We start from the raw sequence: 17,419 nt of genomic DNA, 5'->3' as shown, positions 1-17,419 counted from the left end.
ATCTTCCCTCGGTTGCTGACTTCGTGAACACAATAAACAAATAAAAGTTTATTTGATAATAGTAACAAAATTATTGGATGCACAAAGTTGTGAATCCAAAAAAAAGTTGGCAACAGCACCATAAGGATTGTCACATGGATGCACAAAGTTGGCAACAGCCAAGGTAGACCCAACACATTAAGTTGATTAAAGTTCAATCCAATAACATCCAAGTTCAATCCAAAAAAAAAGATTCATCCAAGTTCAATCCAAACAAAAAGATACATCCAAGTTCAATCCAAACAAAAAGATACATTCAAGTTCAAACCAAAGTATCAAAACATAAGTACCAAGAACCTAATAGCCTTATCATTGAGCTCATTTTGGATGGATCTCATTGAGCTGCTTTATCACATAATTTCTCCTAAATGCCTTTGGCATTGCAAAGAAATTGTCAATCTTGTGTTCATCCTTGAGAATATCCTCTGCGACATCCATAATTTCTTGCTTAGAGAAATCAGAAAGTTCTATTAGCTCATCATATATCTTCATTTTTCTATCACCACTCTCGATTTGTTTCTTGAAGTATGTGGAAATTCCCTTCATCTCCTCATTAGCCTCATTAACAGCAATAACATACTTGTGAATCTCTCCCACCAAGTCATCTAAAGCATCATCAGCCTTTCCTTTTCTCTTTCTAGTGGTTGGCTTCTTGTTTGATGGACAAATTGATGAATCCAGAGTCTCAGATTTCCTTATTGTTTGGTTGGCATCATTAGATTCTTCACCTTTGTAACTTTCAGCAAATATTTCTGCATTAGATGTGTCGACCTCTTCATCGCATAAATTTATCTCTTCTACTGCATCAGCAGGGGTTTCTGCATTAGCTCCTGTGGCATGATCTTTCCCCCACACAAACATCAAGTCATCAAGGTGGGGGAACTCTTTGTTCCTTAACCCAATAGCAGCTGGATGACTCTAAATTAAAAACATATCATTAGCAAAAAAAAAAAACACCCACAGTTATCAAAGAAATGGAAATACGCAAAGTAGAAAAAGTTACCATAACCCAATCATCAAAGACATCTTTTGTTGTAATAATACACTTCTCAACATCATTCCACCCAAATCCACTACTATGATTCAACATCTCGGTGATAGCATGAAATTGTCTCTTTAGTAGCTTGTATCTTGACTCAATATGAGGAGTAGCCTTCAAACAACTTGATGGCAATTTAGCAGCCATGAGTTTCTCCAAATGCACCAAATACCCAGTTCGAAAACCATTCTCGCTCTTCCAAGCTGAATCTTTACTCAACTCAACAAGGCAATCAACCAATGCAGCATCCTCTTGTTTTGTCCATACGCGTTTGGTACTTTGAGTTTTTCTTTTAATCTTCAGTGGCATTGAACTTTCTACGTTTTCAACTACATTTGGCATCTTTTGGCTCTTTCCTTCCATTGAAAACTGAAATTAAACCATTCAAATAACACATTGTTTTTGCACAAATCATAATTAAATTGTTCAAATGAATAATACACAAAATGCAGAAACAATCATATTGTTCAAATGATTCAAATGGATAATAAACCCAAATACAACATAATTAAAAAGTTCAGTACATCGAAATGAAACCTAAATTTTAAGAAAGAACATTAAATTTAATTAATTGATGACTGCCAGCTCGTAAACATATATCTGCAAGCTTGTCTCTCCATTCAGTCCAAGCAGAACTGGTCTCACAATGCCTAATCAGATCATCATCATCATCATCATCATCATCATCACCACCACCACCACCACCACTTTCATTTGAATCAAGGGCATCAAGCTCAGTCTCTATCGGATCAATTGTCATTTCATACCTTATGAAATTATGGAGAATACAACAAGCAGAAATAATCCTACATTGAGTCTTAACAGAATAAAATGACTTATCTCTCAATATAGCCCATCTAGCTTTCAAAATGCCAAAACACCTCTCAATGCAATTTCTTGCTTGAGAATGCTTCATGTTAAAGTATTCTTTGGCTGTCGCTGGTTGGTAACCTTGCCTCCATTCAGTCAAGTGGTACCTTTGACCTCTATATGGTGCCAAAAAACCTTCCCCATTTGTGTATCCAGCATCACACAAATAATAACAACCTATATATATATCACGAGTGAACAAGTATTAATATATATATGTATATATAAATCGAATATATAAACCAAATATTTGTTAAATATATTACGAGTGACTATTATTTTACAATAATTACAACTTAATTACCTTGAGGAATCTTCAAGCCATTCCTCCTACTAATAGCATCCCTTAGGACTCTACCATCTGCCGCAGATCCTTCCCAACCCGGTAGGACATAGGTAAATTGCATATTCGGTGTGCATACACCCAAGACATTGGTTGCAATTTCACCTTTTCTGGTTCGATACCTAGGTTTATCATTTGCTGGCACATTGACATTAATATAAGTCTCATCTAATGCTCCCAAACAACCCTACACTCAAAGAAATATTATAAAATTAATTTATTTTATTATGTACATTAAATTAATTAATATAAAAAATGTATAGAAATCATATACTTGTACCTTGAACCATTTCCACCTGTCATCCGTGCAATTTTCTGGGATTGGTTCTGGCTTCTTAAGCAAAATGTTGTGTAAGCGCAGAATAGAGTTCAAAACTAAATGAAAATGCCTACTAATTGTCTCGCCGGATCTAGCTGTTTGCCGTTTTAGGACCCTATTCTTCACATTATGTGCAATAATGTGAAGAAAGGATATTACAAGTTCATTAATTGACATATTTCTGTTCCCTTTCAATTTCCCACGCGTCGTTAGCAAATAACAAAGTTTGCTTAAAGACCTTCTATCCATCCTACAGTTATCAACACATTGTCGATCACTATGAAAAGCCATCTCATTTATGTTTATAGACCTAATATTATATCTAGACAATGCATGATAAGCATATGATATGCTCCTCCTCAATCTAGCACTCCTCCTCTTAATAGCTAAGACCATTGCCAACGATAAGAGCATAAATAACTTGCTTTCCATCATCTTCATACGCATAATAAGTACAGAAATCATTTTCATCTCCTGTCGTACTGCTAACTGAGTCATATCAACCTATCATGTAAATAGGGCAATGAACCAAATAATAAATTAGCATGGTAGAAAATTTCAAATTGTAAACAGCAAGTTACAACAAAAACTAAATAGTTGAAAGAGAATTTGTAGGTTCAACTTACAAGTTGCAAGAACCAAACAAAAACTAAACAAGAATTAAACAACACAAAACAAGTACTAAACAGCAACTAATCAAGTATAATTGTAAGTTGTTATCATTCATGCAAACGAAACTGGCTTGCAAGTCACTTTTTGTTCTCAGCTAAAGTATTCCTTGTTGAAAAATGTATTTATAATGCACATAGGAAACTGAGTATTCATGAAAAGTAATTCATTGGAATTAAGGTTTAGAAAAAATATATAGCAAGAGGACAACATACACTCAAAAGCTTAGTTTTATCTTAGTGATATGTTTTTGTCATTGTTCAGGTTTGAGCCCATATGCAATAGGATGAGTACATGCCTTCTGTTAGTGTCAATCTAACACTATCTTTTTCATTAAGCAGAAGCCTAACAAGTATACATTTTAAAAGTTCAAAAGACGCAAATAAATGGTCTTTTTAATTAGATTAATATTTTAATTAATGGTCTTTTTACTCAAATAAATATTATAAAGTGTTCATGATTTCAGCTGAAGCTTTACTCAATGAACTTGATTGCCTAAAGGAAGATGCAATTGCTGTCACAGAAGCAACAACCAAGAGTGCTACGGCTTTGGATGACTCTTTTTGTGAAGAAATGTTAAAAGATATTTCCTTTGAGGTAAACATAACTAGGAGACATCTTAAGTTACTTTTCGCGTTTTACATTCATTAACATATTAGTTTGGTTTATTAATGATCAGCATTCAGAACCCTCCAACTAATAAACCTATATCCTCAGAACCCATTTCCTGAATCACTCTTCAATCAAAGGTTATAAAACTCTTGTCAGTAGACTAACACTACGCATCCAGAACACACTTCTTATCAATACGAGGAAACGCATAACACCAAAAAAAAAAACATCATCCAAATGACAATTGTCAGTACACAGTACAAAACGATGGTCGAAGGAAACTCAGAACCCTAACCTTATCGGCAGTGTAAGGCAGAAGAGGAACAAATGGAGTGCGTTTCACTTCCTCTGCAGGGGAGGACAAGGACATGAGGCATGGACAACTAACCAAGACCCAGTTTTATGCAGTGTATAAAATCAGTTCAAATCGACCAAATCAGGATGCAACAATTGCTAAAAAAACCCCGCTAGACGCCCTGAGCTTCGTGTGCGCGAGAGGGAGGATGTCGCGGACAACCGGTGCAGAGAAACGCTAAGATCAGTTCTAAGATCATACCTTTTCCAAGAAGCCGAGTGGGGATCGTCGACGAAAATGAGTACGCCGCTAGAAGGCCTGAGCTTCGTGTGCGCGAGAGGGAGGATGTCGCAGAGAACCGGCGCTAGGTCGCCGCGAGAGGGAAAAGGTCGTGCGTGTACGCGAGAGGAGAAGCGGCGAAAGGCTAGGGTTTTCGTGCTGTTCGCGAGAGGAGGAGCGGCGAAAGGTAGGGTTTCCGTCTCATGTTCGCGAGAGGAGGAGCGGCGGGTTGGGTTTCACGTGTTCAATCGAGAGGGTTGGATTATATTGGAGGGGTTGATTGAAATTTGGTAAATCTATAAGGTTATTTATGTCTCAAAGGGTAAATAACGAAGGATAATATTGTCTTAATTTTTTGGTTAACCAGGGAATCAAAGATAACCCCAGTTTTATGGGGTTTTCTGTTTCCGGACTATATGCCCAACTTGCTGATGTGTCAGGCATGTAGCATAACTTAGGAATCATAAATTACCAAAACCAAACAAGGTTTTGGTGGATAACCTTGGATGGATAACCAAGGTTATCAAAGATAACCTTGAACCAAACATGCCCATAGGAGTAAGAATGAGTCTGATCAGATTTTTCTAAGTTCATCAATGGGTTTTGACAAAAATCTATTAATGGACCTAGGGGACTCGAATTTCTGAAAACTTGAAATAAGATGGAAGATGTGAGTGTGTAGAAGGGAGATAAGATGAGAAATCCTGGTCTTGAGTCTCTTACATGAAGTTATAGACTTGCACCAATTAGTACAAAGTCTGAAACTTTCTAAACCTTCTGAGCAATATTGGGAATTTTTTACAATGATAATAGAGAGCACTCTTAAACTCTAGGGAACTGTAAAACCTACAGGAGTTGGAATGAGTCTGATCAAAACTCTCTAAATCCATTAATGAGTTTTGACCGAAACTTATCGACGGGCCTAGATGAGTTGGATTTCTGAAATGTTACAATGAGATGGAAGTATGGAGTATGCAGAAGGTATATATGGTATCCAATCTGTTGGTACCCCAAGGTTGTTTTGATGTGATCAAATAAATTAAAGTTAAGTCATGTTGTGTTTAACTCTGTGTCTAAGTGTGCGGGAACTTAGGAGCACAGGAAGTTGAGCAAAAGACGTAGCAAGCGAGAAGGATGGCACGGGAGAGAGTCGACGGGCTCGGTGCGTTTGAGGGACGAGGTGCTACGGAAGAGGACATGGGCGGACGAGAAGGAGGCGCGCAGTGTTTCTGAGGGACGAGAAACTAGAGTGGAAGCTTGCTCGAGGAGAAGGCCGGAAGTTGGGTTCGGGTGAGCCCTAGTCCGCATGGCCGAAATCACTCAAGCGAGCGAAGCCGGAGCGGAAGGTCCGGACTAGAAAAAGTCAACATAGTTGACTTTCCTGGTTCGGGCGCCCGGAATGACGTTTTATCTGGATCACGTTTGACCGTGATCCGTTGCGAAGGGGATAAAATTTTATCCCCCTCCAAGCGCTTGGAATTCCAGGCGCCCCGACCAAGGCTATAAATACAGCCTTGGTCCAAGAAGCTAAATAACAATAAGCATTCTTGCAACAACACTTGTACGCCTCTAGTTTTCATTTAGCTTCTTCTTTCTATGTGATCATTGCTGTAAAGAGGCTTCTCCGCCTGAAGGAGATATTAGTGCGCTATACTTCATTGGATTAACAACCTCCCCGGTTGTAACCAAGTAAAAACTTTTGTGCCTCTGTCTTTTGATTTCTTTATCATTTCTTATGCAAGTGTTTTATTTTAAGTTATAAGCCGAGAAATGTTCTTTTATTTGAATTTGTGTAGGGGTTATTCAACCCTCCTTCTAGTCGGCCACTAACGGGCCTAACAAGTGGTATCAGAGCAATGTTCGCTTCAAGAGGGCTAATCGCCGAATGAAGCACACGAGATAGCCGGACCAAGCATCTACCCACCAAAGTTCGAGGGGGAGTTCGCGAGCTGGAAAAAGAGAATTGAGGTATTTTTTAAAACAGACTTCGATTTGTTATTAATAATGAAATTTGGTTTTGAAGCACTTGAATGCAAGCAAAAGTATAAATGGACGAAGAAGGAACAAACTGACTTCATGGCAAATGGCAAAGCAGAGTTTCATCGGCTGAGTGTCCTCCCGCCACAAGAAGACAACCGGATCAGAGCTTACGGGTCCACCAAGGAGCTCTGGGAAAAATTCCTGGAACTTCACGAAGGAACCTCGAAGGTGAAACTTGCGAGACGTGACTTACTTCGTAACCAGATCAGCAACCGTCAATTAGAAGAAGACGGCACACCTTCACGTGAGGATCAAGGAGCTCATCACCGGACTTTCGAATCTCCGAGAAAAGGTAAGCAACCGAGATTCGCTAAGGTACGCTCTTAATGCATTCCCTAGAAATTTTAAATGGGCATCATTAGTAGATGCTTACTATATCTCTAAGGATTTAGAATCTATTATCTTAGAAGAATTATTTTCAACCTTTGAAGTCCATGAATCGAGATGTACATATACAAAGAAGAGTTGAAGCACGACATTGCCCTTAAGGCAAAGATGGACGAACAAAGTTCAGAGTCCTCTCTCGATGACGACGAAACGATAATGATGGTAAGACGTTTTAAAAAGTTACTTAAATCTAGAACAACTAACCATCCGTAGGGTAGAAAGAGAAGAAAGATCAGATACTACCACTGCAATGAAGAAGGGCATGTTAAAGACAACTGCCCTAAGTTAAAGATCAACAAGAATGACAAAGACAAGAACAAGTACAAGACCCAAAAGATAACGTGGGAGAAATATCGTCCGAATCAAAGGTCGAAGCCTTTTCTGGACTTGCGTTGATAGCAAGTCATCAAGAAGACGAACACGAAGAAAGCTCCTCCGAAATGAGCATCGAGAGCATCGATGAAGGGGGAGCGACAACAGAAGAAAGCAGCAGTTTAGGGGGAGCTACAGACAACGAGATCGATAAGATAAGTCAGGTACGATCTCTTCCACCTAATAAGTTGTTTATGTTGGAACCCCAAGATTGTTTTGGTGTGATCGACAAGTTAAGTTAGGTCATGTGTGTTTTTAACCTTGTGTCTAAGTGTGTAGGAGCTTAAAAGCACAGGTAGTCGAGTGCAAGACGCAGCTAGCGAGAAGGACGACACGCGGTGCGTCTGAGGGACGAGGCGCTGTGGAAGAGTACACCGGCGAACGAGAAGGAAGCGTGCGGTGGTTCCGAGGGATGAGAAGCCGGAGCGGAAGACTGCTCGGGGAGCAAGAGACACAGCTAGTGAGAAGGTCGGCACGGGGTGCGACTAAGGGACGAAGACTGCGGATGAGTATGCTGGCGGACAAGAAGGAAGCACGCGACGATTCCGAGGGACGAGAAGCCGGAGCGGAAGCCTGCTCGAGAAGACCGGAAGTTTAGTTCGGGTGATCCCTATTCCGGATGGCAAAGATCACCCAAGCGAACAAAACCGGAGTGAAAGACCCGGACTGAGGCGAGCGGACCTAGAGTAGAGGGCCCGGACCGAAAAAGTCAACTCCTGTTGACTTTAGGCTTCCGGGCACTCGGAACAGTCTGGGGCGTCCGGAACCCTTCCGGGCGCCCGGACCAAAATTATATCCAGATCTCGGTCAAACCGAGATCTGTGCATTGGGGATAAAGTTTTATCCTCCCTAAGGCGCCCAGAACAGTTCGGGGTGCCCCAACCAAGGCTATAAATACAACTTTGGTCCAGAAGCTTTAAAATCAACTCAAGCAAATTCATTTCCAACACTTGTACATTTCATTTCTAGATTAGCTTCATTGTTTTTGCTCTTCACTGCTATAAGAGGCTTTTCCGCCTTGAAGGAGTATTTAGTGCTACACTTTTCTTAGTTTAACAACCTCCTCGGTTGTAACCAAGTAAAAATCCTCTTGCCTCTTCTTTCTGTTTATTGCCTTCATTTCTTTTGCAAGTGTTAGTTTAAGAAAAGTTGAGAAGGGTTGTGTTTTATTTTTGCAAGTTATTCAACCCCCCTTCTAGCTGGCCCCAGAGGCCCAACAGTTTAAATGTATTAAATTATTAACTTAAGATTGTTGCAAACTTGAAAAAAAATAAAGAGTTGAAATTAATTCTATCTAAATCTTGTCCATTAGAAGAATTTGACAAAATAAAATTAAAAATGATATTTTGCAAAAAGAAATAAAGAACTTGAAAAATCATGCATGCTCATATAATACAAGTAGTAGAAAATTTAATGGTCTAAATTGGTATTTTTATTATCACAAAGGATAAATTGGAAAAATTTCTCAGAGATATATACTAAAGAAATTTCTAGTTAACCCAATTGGAAGGAACCTATATTGGGTTCCAAAGACTTGTCTAAATTAAAGTTTCATTAGACTTAGAGCTTTCAGAGAGTACATTAAATATTTAATTTTATTATGAGACTTTGTCTAGAAGTGGTTGATGATCTAATAACCAAGAAGGCCTAGTGTCTCGCCATAGCCTGGAAGCCGATTAACGAAATAAAATATTTAATTGACTAACTGATAAAGCATTTAATTATAATTAAAAAAATACTTTAAATAATTACTCTCTTTTTTTATCTTTTTATAAACTTAGAAATTTTAACTTAAAAGTTTTTTTAAAGTATCAAATTTACTTTTTCCAAAATTATTTATACAAAATTAATTTTTACAAACTTAGAAAAATATTAATGCCAATTTTTTTTTACTTAGAAATTTTTTCTAAAAGTATTTTAAGTGCTATCAAAATAATTTTCAAAAGTTTCAGAGTTTTCAAAATGTTGAAAATCGGCTTTTTTCAAAAAAAAACTCTCCTATTTTTTTTTTTTTGAAAAATTTAACCCCTAAATTTTTTTTGTACCCCGTTTTTTATGTGATAAAAGGGGAAGAAGGAAAGATTAGATATAGAGGGAGGTAGTAATTTTAAATTTCACTTTTTTGCACTTTAAGTACAAAATTATTGCTTTTATTTTATGTTAGTTTACTGTAACTTAACTTGGGTTGCTCATATCAAAAAGGGGGAGATTGTTGGTACCCCAAGATTGTTTTGATGTGATCAAACAAGTTAAAGTTAGGTCATATTATGTTTAACCCTGTGTCTAAGTGTGCAGGAACTTAGGAGCATAGGAAGTCGAGCAAAAGACACAGCTAGCGAGAAGGACGACACGGGAGAGGGCCGACGGGCTCGGTGCGTCTGAGGGACGAGGTGTTGCGGAAGAGTACGCGAGCGGATGAGAAGGAGACGAGCGGCGTTTTCGAGGGACGAGAAGCCGGAGTGGAAGTTTGCTCGAGGACAAGGCTGGAAGTTGTGTTTGGGTGAGCCCTATTCCGGATGGCCGAAATCACCCAAGCAAGTGGAGCAAGAGCGGAAGGCCCAGACTGGAAAAGTCAATGTGGTTGACTTTCCTGGTCTTGGCGCCCGGACTCTGTCTGGGCACCCGGAATGAAGTTTTATCCGGATCATATTTGACCACGATCTGTTATGAAGGGAATAAAATTTTATCCCCCTCTAGGCGTCTGGAACCCTTCCAAGCGTCCCGACCAAGGCTATAAATATAGCTTTGGTCCAAGAAGCTAAATAACAACAAGCATTCTTGCAACAACACGTGTACCGTTGTACGTCTCTAGTTTTCATTTAGCTTTTGTCTTTTTGTGTGATCATTGCTGTAAAGAGGCTTCTCCGTCTGAAAGAGATATTAATGCGCTATACTTTCTTGGATTAACAACCTCCCCGATTGTAACCAAGTAAAAACTTCTGTACCTCTATCTTTTGATTTCTTTATCATTTTTTATGCAAGTATTTTATTTTAAGTTATAAGTCGAGAAAGGTTCTTTTGTTTGATTTTGTGCAGGGGCTATTCAACCCCCCTTCTAGCCGGCCGCCAACGAGCCTAACACAATCCTGGTCTTAATATACGTAAGCGAAGTTATGATCGGTGTCAACTAACACAGATAATGATGTTGGTTTCTAAAGATCAGCACCATAGTGGTATTGGTCTTTAGAAACTAACACCGCAATGTTGGTTCTGATCACACTATGATACTGATTTTTGAAGACCAGCACGACAGTGGTGCTGAACTTCAGAAATCTACACCACAATGTTGGTTATGGGTGAAACATATGAGAAGGGTAGAAAAAGGGCATTGCTTGTGTTGGGACCTTGATCACCGACTAGAGGGGGTGAATAAACGGTCACCTATTTCACTTGTTTTCCTATACTAGTTAGCACGGCGGAAATACAACCAAACAAATATGAAAGCTAACCTTAGATACAAGAAGAAAGAAAACAAACTCTAACATATTTGTTTACGTGATTCAGAGATGATGCTCCTATTGGATTGAGTCGCACATGAAAGAGGGGGGGAGGGGTAAATCACGTGGTTTTGAAAACTTATTCTTTTTGAATTTTAAAAGTTAAGTATGCAGTGAAAAACTAAGAACTCGAATAAAAAAAATCAAGCAAATAGAATACGAACGCAAGTGGTTTTATTTGGTTCGGAGCCTTCGGCGACTCTTACTCTAAGACCTAGGTTCTGTGGACCTATCGATGGGTAATCCACTAAAATGCATCTTCCGGTACCCCCGGAAGAGAAAATCAAGTACAAGAAATTTTAGTACAAGTACAACACACTGTACTTGTCCTTTTGTAGTAATTAAGTACAAAAATTAAAGTTGCCAAACACTTTTCAGAAGACAGTCAGCTCAAGTTCGGTGTTTGGATGACTTCTTAGCAGTAGATTAGTGTAGCATCGTTATAGCAGAGTTGTAGCAGGAAGTAGGAGCATTCGGAGCCTTAATCGGATGCGTAGGAGCTTATATATCAGCTTTTTTAGAAGCTTGGGTGAGACTATCTTATAAAGGGCATGGAAGGTATCTTTCATAGTCATTGAAGGCGCCTTCAACGTAATAATCTGATCCCGACTTTGTTGCGCTTTATCTGTGACGAGGTCCAAAATTTATCTCTTAGAAGGCGCCTTCAAGCCATTAAAGACGTCTTCCATGAATAGTCTGAAGGCACCTTTCAATGCTTGAAGGCTCCTTCAAATACTGTTCATCTGAAGGCTTTTTGCTCCGTTTGCCCTACAAGTTATGTTTGTTCAAAACTAAAACATCTAACCTGTAAAACAAATTTAGCACAGTGATAATACGAAGTAATATTTAGTTCCTGTCCTCCTAGGACCAGGAACTAGTCAAGGTCTCACATTAGGGATCCAAAATAGACCTAACCTGGACCAACGCCTACTGTCCCTTAATTAGGATACGTCCTCACGCAGTCACTCTCCTCCAGTGACTTACCTTTACTTACCAACTTGTAGTCGGTTAACTAGCTTCTTGACCCACCAGGTCTTCATGCCAATTGTCCGATCCGCATACCCAACTGGACTTCTGCCGATTGTTTGGTTTCGCGAACCCAACCAGATTTCTTACTAGATATCTGGTCAACCCGTTGACCTATCTAGACTTCACACCAACTATCTGGTCTCGTGGACCTAGTTGGATTTTTGCCTGGTGTCTAGTCATTCAGACCATCAATTCCTACACACTTGGTAAAGTACTCATATCACAAAAACACCTAACTTAATTCACTTGTCATTCATCAAAATCTGAGTTAGACCATTAGTATAAACTGCACCAACAACTCCTACTCCAGGCTGTTTGTAAGGTGGGCGATCTCTCAATCCATCGATGGATTAGTCCCCGAAACTCCAGCTAACTCAATTCTCTTTATCAATGGAGAAACCTCACCACAAACTTGATCAAGAACTCTTGGATTGCTCTGAGCTATGAACACTCTATTAGGGGTTAACTTCCTCTAATTTCATCATCAAAGCTAGTCAATCTAAGTTCCATTATATAGAGTTTAGAAGAAAATACTCAAGCTGTGTTTCCTTCATAAGTTGACTGTCATACTTATCAGTCAATTAACATCTGTGAAATTTGACCATTATAATCTAACGGTTCTATCCCAATCGACTGCGCACTATGGATCAATCGACTGGTCTTTATGGTCTGAGCGAACAGAAATATTCTGTTTGCTTCTAGTCTACTGTCTAGTCGACTAGACTAGTTGATTGGTAACTTTACCAATCAACTGCACCAATCGGCTAGTAACTTTATCAGTCGACTAGTAACCCCATAAACTTTGGAATTTCATTTCAGATTTGCTGGTTCTCAACCACCAATTGACTGAGAGATATATCAATCGACTAGTAAACTTTAACTTAGGGTTTTACCCTCGAGTACAATCACTCATGCACTCATCCTCGCCCGCACAACCTTGACATTGCCTTATAGCTTCCTCCATCGGCCTTGCATCCCTCGGATGCTTCCTCATCTTTCACGTCTTACTTTCAAGAGCTTCCTTCGGTCTTATCCTTGTTGTTGGGTCTTCCTTGCCAGCACAATCTTAACCTTACCTTCTAGTCTTCTCCACTAGCCTTGCGCCCCTCGGATGCTTCCCCATCCTTCACGCATTGCCTTCAAGAGCTTCCTTCGGCCTTATCCCTATTGTCAAATCTTTCTTTGCCAAGTCACACTTGAACTTACATGGTCAAGCCTTAAGCTTGGACTTACACCACTAAGTCTCTCATGCTTGGACTTCACCTTTGCCAATATCACACTTGGACTTTCCTTTACACCTGTCACATGCGCATTCAATAGCGCATATTAAATATAAATACAAACTCTAACTTAAACTCTTTACCCAAATATAAAAACCTAAGGGTACACTAATTATTCCAACAGCTTGAGCATTACTTGTTCCCCTAAATGGAATCCTAGTAAAATGGGTAGGAATACTAAAAGGATATCCATAGTTCTATAAAAAAGCCACGTATTGTGCATCATTTGCCACACCCAAATGTCACGCCCTTATACACTTAGAAACTCTCATTAAGTGAATCATAATTGTGATTACTAATTGTAGCCATATTTTTATTGTGATTGTATAAATAAGATATGGCAAGAGCTCTTTGACCATGTTGTTTTTAGTTATGAAAGTAAAACTCATTCACGTTTCAACGAGTTAAATTGTAACCTTACAAGTTCTTTTGTTAGGTATGCAACTGCAAATGCACGTTCTGATGGTCCTCTTTTGCTTTGTGGAGGAAGGGAAGCTAGTAGTGTGGTGAGTGAAACAGTTTAGATTTCAATTGACTTACTATATTACATGCAAAATTATGTTTTATTCTTTCATTAGTTTTATTGTGTAGCACTCTAGGGGAATCTATATTACAATTTGTTTGATGAAATGTATTGACACTAAAATAATAATTAGTTGATGTTTCTCCAAAGTACAGAAATTTTGGTGTGACCATTCTTCTACCCTTCTGACATGCTTCACTCACAACGAACACTATGATTTACCTCCTCCGTGTTGGCCCTGGGACGGGTTGGCGGGGGCGCTGGGGGCGAGCGTATTTGCCTTTTGCCACCAATGCTTCACTCACAACGAACACTATGATGTTAGTATCTAAAGACCAAAACTAATATGGTGCTAATTTTTAAAAATCAACACTAACGTCTGTTCTAGTTAACACGTGACTATAATTTTATCTATGTGTCTTAGGACAAATATTGGGCACCATATATACCTTCTATACATAAACATCTCTCATCTTATTATAAGTTTTTGAAAATCTAAGTCCCCTAGGTTCATCAATGGATTTCGATCAAAACTTATTGATGGACATAGAGAGCTCCAATCAGGCTCATTCAACTCATAAAGGTTTTTACAGTACCCAGAAGTCCAAATGTGACATTTATTATCATCATAAATGATTCTCAACATTGCTCAAAAGGTTTAGAAAATTTCAGACTTTGTGCCAATTGACATGGACTTGTAACTTTGTGTAGGAGACTCAAGGCTAAGATTTCTCACCATATATGCATTCTATATACTCCACACTGTTGGACCCCGTGGTTGTTTTGATGTGATCAACCAAGTTTAGGTTAGGTCATGTTTGTCTGATCCCTGTGTCTAAGTGTGCAGGAGCTTAGGAGCGTAGGAAGTCAAGCGGAAGACGCAGCTAGCTTGAAGGACGGCACGGGAAGGGAGTCGACAAGCTCAGTGCGTCCAAAGGACGAGAGAGCTGCGGAAGAGTACACCGGTGGGCGAGAAGAACGTGCGCGGCGTTCAAGGGACGTAAAGCCGGGACGGAAGACTGCTCGAGGAGAAGGTCAGGAATTGGGTTCGAGTGAGCCCTATTCCGGTTGGCCGAAATTACCCAAGCAAACCGAACCAGAGCAAGTCAACCGGGAGTTGACTTGATAAGTGTTCGGTCGACCGAACGCCATGATCGGTCGACCGAACCCCTATCTTCAGAAGCCAGCTGTCGCAGCCACGTCAGCATCTAGCTGTTGGTTGATCGGTCGACTGGACCCTCTGATCGGTCGACCGAACCGAAGATAAACCAGAAGACCTAGTCGAGCATGCTGATCGGGCCAGCTCAGGGAGACCGTTGGCTGATCGGGCCATCTCAGGGAGACCGTTGGCTGATCGGTCGACCGAACGCAAGGATCGGTCGACTGAACCTAAGCTCGATCCACAGAGCCTGCATCCTGACGGAAAGCTGAGAGAGTTCATCAGGTTCGGTCGACCGAACCTGGGGATCGATCGACCGATCCCTTTCGAGTCAAAACCTGATCCCGAAGATCAGGTGATCTGATAAGTTCTGGAACCCCTATATAAAGGGGTTCGAACAGTTATTCGAGAGAACAACTCTATACTTTCTGTTGGTGCGGTTAGCACTAACGGTCTAACTCAGGTTTTGATGAATAACAAATCGGGTTAAGTTAGGTTTGTTGTGATCTAACACTCTGACCGAGTGTGCAGACGAAGTCCAGACAGGTCGACGGGCTGACCAGATGTCTGGCACGAAGTCCAAGCGGGTCGACGGGTTGACCGGACGCTTGGCGAGAAGTTCAGCTAGGTCGACGGGCTGACCGGATAGCTGGCGAGAAGTCCAAGCGGGTCGACGGGCTGACCGGACGCTTGGCGAGAAGTCCAGACGGGTCGAAAGGCTGACCGGACGTCTGGCATGTAAGTAAGGTAAGTCACTAGAGGGGAGTGACTGTGAGGACGCGTTCCCGGGAAGGGAACATTAAGCGTTGATCCGGCTTAGATCCATTTCGGATATCTAAGTCGAGATCGTGACTAGATTCCGGTCTCGGAAAGACGGAATCTAAGTCATACTTTTTATATTAAACCTATAAACTGTGCTAACACTTTGTTTTGCAAGATATACCTTATCTATTTGCCTCGGACTAACCTTGTCTTGCAGGAAAGCTGTCTTCTGGAGAAAGGTGGTCCGGGCGCCCAGGAGGTGAATTTTATCCAGATCGCGCGTCGCCACGTGGAGCTCGTTGGTTGGACCTGCCACGTCTCACCAGGGCGCGCGGAAGGGATCTGGGGTGCCCCGAGCCTCATATAAAAGGAGAGTCAGAGGGGAGCTTCAAAACAACAACTGAAAGAAAGTCTTCTACTGCTTGCTCTGCTGCTCTGCGCTCCTGTGACGCTAACAAAGCTCCGACAACACGTTCCTTCCCTTTTTGGTTAAATTCTTGTCAGTATTTGCTTTATTTCCATTAGCATTCCTGTACTTTAATTTGTAACAATTTTTGAACTGCTAGTGATTGCCCACCGAAAGCACCTTTTTGTGCGGGCCTTGGAGTAGGAGTCGACACAGGCTCCGAACCAGGTAAAATTTGAATACGGCCTCTGGTAAATTCACTTTTATCTCAATACTTCATCATTATCATACAAACATGATATTAATATACATAAAAACATCTAAATTTTTAAAATAAAATTTGATTTAACCCCAAAAAAACCCACAAAACCCTATATTTAAGTCAACCCGGGTCAACTCGAACCCGACCCAACCCAACCCGAAACATTTTTACTCATCAACCCTCCAACCCGAACCTGACCCGAACCCGAAAATGTCCAACCCGAACCCGATTTTTTTCGGGTCGACTCGGGTTGGGTCGTCGGGTCGGGTTCATTTTTGACAACCCTACTTCTGAGTGAAGAAGTACTTCAGACTCTGATGATCTGTATACACTCTGCACTGAGCTCCATATAGGTAATGTCTCCAAATTTTGAGGGCGAAGACGACTGCTGTAAGCTCAAGGTCATGAGTAGGGTAGTTCTAGGAGTGTCAAAAATGAACCCGACCCGACGACCCAACCCGAGTCGACCCGAAAAATATCGGGTTTGGGTTGGACATTTTCGAGTTCGGGTCGGGTTCGGGTTGGAGGGTTGATGAGTAAAAATGTTTCGGGTTGGGTCGGGTCGGGTTCGGGTTGACCCGGGTTGACTTAAATATAGGGTTTTGTGGATTTTTTTGGGGTTAAATCAAATTTTATTTTAAAAATTTAGATATTTTTATGTATATTAATATCATGTTTGTATGATAATGATGAAGTATTGAGATAAAAGTGAAGAATTATAGGGAAAATAGCCCAAAAAGTCATTTTTAATCGGATTTTCAGGTTATATGGGTCGGGTTCGGGCTTGGGTTGAGGTGTTTTGGGTTGAACTCGGGTTCGGGTTGGGTTAAAAAAAAAAAAACTCAACTCGACCCAACCCGACCCGACCCACCCGAATTGACACCCCTAGGTAGTTCCTCTCATAATCCTTGAGTTGTCTGGAGGCATAGGCGATCACCTTACCTTCTTGCATCAGTACTACTCCTAATCCCAATTTAGAGGCGTCACTGTAAATATCAAAGCTGTCTGTGTTTTCTGGCAGAGTCAGAATGGGAGCACTGGTCAATCTTCTTTTGAACTCCATGAAACTGTTCTCACAGTCCTCTATCCACTGAAATTTTCTGTTCTTCCTGGTGAGAGCTGTCAGTGGGGAGGCTATCCTGAAAAAATTCTCTACGAATTTTCTGTAATAACCTACTAGTCCCAAAAAGCTTCTGATTTCACTGACGTTCTTAGGTCTCTTCCAGTTACTCACAGC

The sequence above is a fragment of the Zingiber officinale genome, chromosome 6A, assembly GCF_018446385.1.
Source record: "Zingiber officinale cultivar Zhangliang chromosome 6A, Zo_v1.1, whole genome shotgun sequence".
Classification (NCBI taxonomy): Eukaryota; Viridiplantae; Streptophyta; class Magnoliopsida; order Zingiberales; family Zingiberaceae; genus Zingiber; species Zingiber officinale.
Note: the sequence above shows the minus strand (reverse complement) of the source record.